This window comes from Triticum dicoccoides, chromosome 4B (assembly GCF_002162155.2).
Source record: "Triticum dicoccoides isolate Atlit2015 ecotype Zavitan chromosome 4B, WEW_v2.0, whole genome shotgun sequence".
Lineage (NCBI taxonomy): Eukaryota > Viridiplantae > Streptophyta > Magnoliopsida > Poales > Poaceae > Triticum > Triticum dicoccoides.
In genome coordinates, this window is record NC_041387.1 from 463,997,534 (window position 1) to 464,003,518 (window position 5,985).

General features: G+C 41.6%; 2 non-coding genes across 2 annotated transcripts; both read left to right on the forward strand.

Annotated features, from left to right (window-relative positions):
* On the forward strand, positions 1-111 carry LOC119296455. The gene has a single exon (XR_005145222.1). It is a non-coding gene; the product is annotated as a small nucleolar RNA R71 (small nucleolar RNA).
* Positions 112-4,541: 4,430 nt separating this feature from the next.
* On the forward strand, positions 4,542-4,652 carry LOC119296459. Its single transcript, XR_005145226.1, has one exon. It is a non-coding gene; the product is annotated as a small nucleolar RNA R71 (small nucleolar RNA).
* Positions 4,653-5,985: the final 1,333 nt, after the last annotated feature.

Below are 5,985 nucleotides of genomic sequence, written 5' to 3' on the forward strand. Positions count from 1 at the left end.
AGCCCGTGGTTAGGACATCTCCTGAATAAAGCCTTGTATCTCTCCCAAGCATCATACAAGCTCTCGCCTTCACGCTGAATGAAGCTGAGGATCTCATCTCAAATTGCGGACTGCTTGTGTAGTGGGAAATATTTATCCAAGAAAGCTTGTGATATCTCGTTCCAACTGAATGATCTTGATGGCAAGGATCGATACCAAGCACGAGCATCATCCTGGAGAGAGAATGAGAACAACATGCACTTGATAGCATCTTGAGGAACTCCATGGTACTTGACTGTACCTGAATACTCCATGACTCGGTATAAGTGCTCATAGGGATCCTCAGTGGGCAGTCCTCCAAACTGTTGTTGTTGAACCAAAGCAATAAGACTAGGCTTCATCTCAAAATTCTCTGCCTCAATAGTTGGCCAAACCGGTCCTGTGATATAACATTGACTACTTGGCATCCAAAGATCACGAAGCAATGCCATATCTTAACCAAGTGTAACTAGAGAACAACCAGCAAAGATTTATGATTCCCTACACACACTCATAAACAGTAAACACTAGTCAGAAGGTTAGTATCCTAATAAGCCGAAGCAACAATGGGGGAAAGTAGAAGAAAAACACTGAAGATGAAATACACGACGAATTGAACAAGGAACTAAAGTAAATCTAGTCTATAGCCTAACACAATCGCTCGACGCTAGTCCCCGGCAACGGCGCCAAAATGATCAATTGTAATATAACGGGGTTTTTACGCCCCAAACTACGGATGTCGTGTTCTCCACAATATAACGGGACTAGGCGACGACGACTATGCTCGGCTAAATCTAGGTAACACAATTTTAAGAGATGAATGCAGAAAATAAAACCTAAACTAACAAGGTCATTCCCAAAGATCGTCGACAAAGAAAATGCAAAATAAAGTACAGAAAGGTTCAGATTATCTTCAACATTCTTTTTGGTATTTTCGTAATGCTTGAGAAATTAAAATACTAACACGGACATTATCGACAAAAAGGAAGTGAACACAAATGACTATCTAACATGTAAGAGATGGGAGAAACAAGATTATAAGACTCAATATAGATGGTTTAGACCACAAACACACATGTATTTATATAGCACATGTACTAGAGCTAACACATGGACAATGGAATAAATTTCAGTAAGGAACAAACACACAAGGGGTGAACACATTCATATGCTAACAGAATACTAATTCACAGAAGCAAATTCTAATAGATCAATAATCTCTCAAATTAACAAGGCTTCCACTAGTCAGATCCAACATAACAAGTACTATATTATACCAGTACCAAACTGAACAAATAACAAGATGCTTACACTAGTCAAATCTGAACATTACACACCATACACATCTCAATTCTGAATTTTACAAAGTTTCAACCTTACAAAGTCTCAGACATCTCAATTGCACAGGTATTTCAGAGAGAGAGAGAGAGAGAGAGAGAGAGAGAGAGAGAAGGAGTAGGTAGGTTCAGAGAAGAAGGGTAGCAGGGGCAGTAGAGAGAGATAGCAGCAAGGGGTTGGGAGCAGCAGCAGTTTGGTGAGGAAGAACAGCAACAGAGATGGGTTCAGAGATGAAGCAAGGGCATCAGGAAGCAGAGCAGCAGCAGGTTCATGGGGAGAAGCGGAGCAGCAGCAAGTTCATGGGGAGAAGCGGAGCAGCAGCAAGAGGACTTTGAGAAGAGGAGCAAGAGCAGTGAGGCAAGGGAAGAAGAGCAGTTGGAGGCGCGCGGGGGATCAGACACCTCGTCTGGTCGGGCGCGCAAGTGATGGTGGTGAAGGGGTAGCGTTAATGGATGGTGCAACGGCGCGCGGTGGTGATGGAGTGGATGGATGGTGGTGTATGGAGGTGCTGGTGGATGGAGGGCGCGGTGAAGGTGGAGGCGCGGTGGAGCGGTGGCGCGCCCCACGCTGGCCTGGCTGCGGCGGCGGCCGGTGGTGGAGAAGGTGGGGTGAGGGAGAGAGATGAGATGCCCGACCCAATGGGGATTAGCTGCCGCTAGGGATTTTGACCCCTCCTCTGATCTGCCACTTTGCAATTTTGGCCCTTCTCCTTTTCTTCTTTCTTCATAAGAAGGTCCCTTTGTTCTTTAACTTGTCCCATGGAGCATCATTTCTTCACACACAAGTCCCTCTGTCTTTCTTCTTCCTTTTCACTTGATTGGTTCTCTTAGCCACTAGTCCAGATCTTGAAGTTTATAGTGCCTTTGCGCACTTTTCTGCAAAAGAAACACAATGACTAGTAAATGATACTTTATATGATTTTCATGCAAATATTCAATATTTCACAGCAAGAATTGATGGTCATATCTCAATAAATAATATATTTCTATGCCAAAATTGTATATATGAAATGTGCTTATCAAGTTCCCCCACACTTAAACTTTTGCTTGTCCTCAAGCAAAGGCATATGACAAGAGCAAGAATGTGAACAGTGAGCTGACTAGAGAATACCAAGTGAAGTAGATGCCTAAACAGTGCATGCTTTGGACTTAGCTAGTAAAAATTAATGGTTAGGAGTGCTTCAAAGCGGTAAGATACTAGTAAGCATGACCATTTTAAACTTTTACAATGATAAAAGAGGATCAACAAGTTTAAATGATGACTGCGCCAAATGGTTCCTAAAGAGAGCATGATCCCGAGAACAAAAAGAACTGGAATTAAATCTCTTATTTGCAGAAATATGACTTTGTGGTAGAACCACTTATTGAATTTGAAAGAAACACACATATTATTTCATTAGTCTCACCGAAGGAACATACCACCGATCCCGAGAACATGGTATACACCTGGCTCAACCAATTTTTATTAATATTTTTTGTTTGTCTCCCCAAAGGAACATACCACCGATCCCGAGAACATGGTATACACCTGGTTCGACAATTACATTTTTATTATAATTAATTACTGCCCAAGCTAACCTGATTTCACATGCCACCGATCCCGGGAACATGACATGCTACTGTAGGTAGCCAGACTTATTTATTCATTATTACTTAACTTAAATGAACAACGCATAAGAACAAAAATAGGAATCATCACTTCTCCATGTCTGGTTCACATGCTACCAATCCAGGGAACATAGCATGCTAATCCATAATGGTTAGGTGATTGCTCTCAATTGGAAGACACTTGGCACAAATTCAGCATCTAAACGTGGTGATCTAGGTGTATCGAGGTAAAAGCAGAAAATGATTAAGTTTTCTAGTGTACTAGGGATTTGAGCACTCAAAACTAATAACTTTCACTAATTTCAGCAAAACATGCATGGTGTAGATCACTAGTTTACAAGGCATTCAAAAATCAAGTTCACAAATTCACATCAAGCACAATGCCAAAGGTGAAATTCAGCTTGACAACAAGTAATAACTGGCTCAAGCAACCCAACTAGCAATTGAATTCAGCATGTATTTATGATATTCAGAATGGGTCATGAAACAGCTCACCGGGCTTAATGAAGTAGCACTCCCTCGATCACCTCACCAACTGCAGCTCCTCTCCTTTTGCTTCTCTATCCTCATGCCTGCTCCAGCTTCTCCCTTCCTCGTGTGTGCCCCCTTGCTTCTCCTCATCGCCATGCTTTAAGTCCACCAGGATCCCATGGCATGTCATCTCGAACTTGGTCAGCCCACAATGAATGGTACACAAGCGTAAACCTGAAAGAACACTCAACAAACAAGCCAATACAAATGATAGGGACAATGCCCTCTAAGTCATCAATAGAGTATCCTATCACAAAGCATATCTAAGCATATGACAAATAGATATCATCAATAGACCGCATGGTGCATAGGCAGTATCCATGATATGGCATATCTTGTCAAGAAAGCTGAGATCATACCTGAGATAGTTAGGAAGAACCTTCAGGACTACCTCAATTGAAGATACCAAGTGAGGTGTGCTTGTAGAAATTTCCACTGGACTCATGTCAACAAGTGAAATAGTAGAGCTTGGCTCCTTGACATCTGAGTCCACCTCATCATAGTCAACCATGAAGCTCTCCATCTCAGGCTCAAGTGTTGAGGAATCAATGCAGCTGACATCACCGGAGGAGAACTTCTCCATATCTGGCTCTACCAGCACATGCTCAATATGAACTAAAGGTGACTCCACAATATCAAAAGCAACTAACTGCAGCTCCGGCTCATCCATGGAAGAATAATCAATGCAAAACTGAATCTCCAACACTAGTATCCATGTGATCTATAGCGCGTGTGTCAACTAGAATGGTGTCATCATCGTCAAAGATAATCCATGCAAGCTCAATCTTGTCACACTGAGATAGAGGTTCAGGATTTTGTGTAAGAATTGGCGGCTGAGGTGTAGTGATTTGTTGCAAGCAAACCAATGAATCAGAGGTGGGCTTATCATTGTACCACTGAAGTTGGTGGAAAGCTATGCTCTCAATCAGCAGAAAAGCATCATCAAGTGTCTTGTTTGTAATAGCTCCGCCCGCTGCCATATCGACGTAAGCTCGAGTGTCCCAAGTCAATCCTCTATAGAATATCTGCAGCTCTAACCATCTCTCGAGCCCGTGGTTAGGACATCTCCTGAATAAAGCCTTGTATCTCTCCCAAGCATCATACAAGCTCTCGCCTTCACGCTGAACGAAGCTGAGGATCTCATCTCAAATTGCGGACTGCTTGTGTAGTGGGAAATATTTATCCAAGAAAGCTTGTGATATCTCGTTCCAACTGAATGATCTTGATGGCAAGGATCGATACCAAGCACGAGCATCATCCTGGAGAGAGAATGAGAACAACATGCACTTGATAGCATCTTGAGGAACTCCATGGTACTTGACTGTACCTGAATACTCCATGACTCGGTATAAGTGCTCATAGGGATCCTCAGTGGGCAGTCCTCCAAACTGTTGTTGTTGAACCAAAGCAATAAGACTAGGCTTCATCTCAAAATTCTCTGCCTCAATAGTTGGCCAAACCGGTCCTGTGATATAACATTGACTACTTGGCATCCAAAGATCACGAAGCAATGCCATATCTTAACCAAGTGTAACTAGAGAACAACCAGCAAAGATTTATGATTCCCTACACACACTCATAAACAGTAAACACTAGTCAGAAGGTTAGTATCCTAATAAGCCAAAGCAACAATGGGGGAAAGTAGAAGAAAAACACTGAAGATGAAATACACGACGAATTGAACAAGGAACTAAAGTAAATCTAGTCTATAGCCTAACACAATCGCTCGACGCTAGTCCCCGGCAACGGCGCCAAAATGATCAATTGTAATATAACGGGGTTTTTACGCCCCAAACTACGGATGTCGTGTTCTCCACAGGGACTAGGCGACGACGACTATGCTCGGCTAAATCTAGGTAACACAATTTTAAGAGATGAATGCAGAAAATAAAACCTAAACTAACAAGGTCGTTCCCAAAGATCGCCGACAAGGAAAATGCAAAATAAAGTACAGAAAGGTTCAGATTATCTTCAACAGTCTTTTTGGTATTTTCGTAATGCTTGAGAAATTAAAATACTAACACGGACATTATCGACAAAAGGGAAGTGAACACAAATGACTATCTAACATGTAAGAGATGGGAGAAACAAGATTATAAGACTCAATATAGATGGTTTAGACCACAAACACACATGTATTTATATAGCACATGTACTAGAGCTAACACATGGACAATGGAATAAATTTCAGTAAGGAACAAACACACAAGGGGTGAACACATTCATATGCTAACAGAATACTAATTCACAGAAGCAAATTCTAATAGATCAATAATCTCTCAAATTAACAAGGCCTCCACTAGTCAGATCCAACATAACAAGTACTATATTATACCAGTACCAAACTGAACAAATAACAAGATGCTTACACTAGTCAAATCTGAACATTACACACCATACACATCTCAATTCTGAATTTTACAAAGTCTGAACCTTACAAAGTCTCAAACATCTCAATTGCACAGGTATTTCAGAGAGAGAGAGAGAGAGA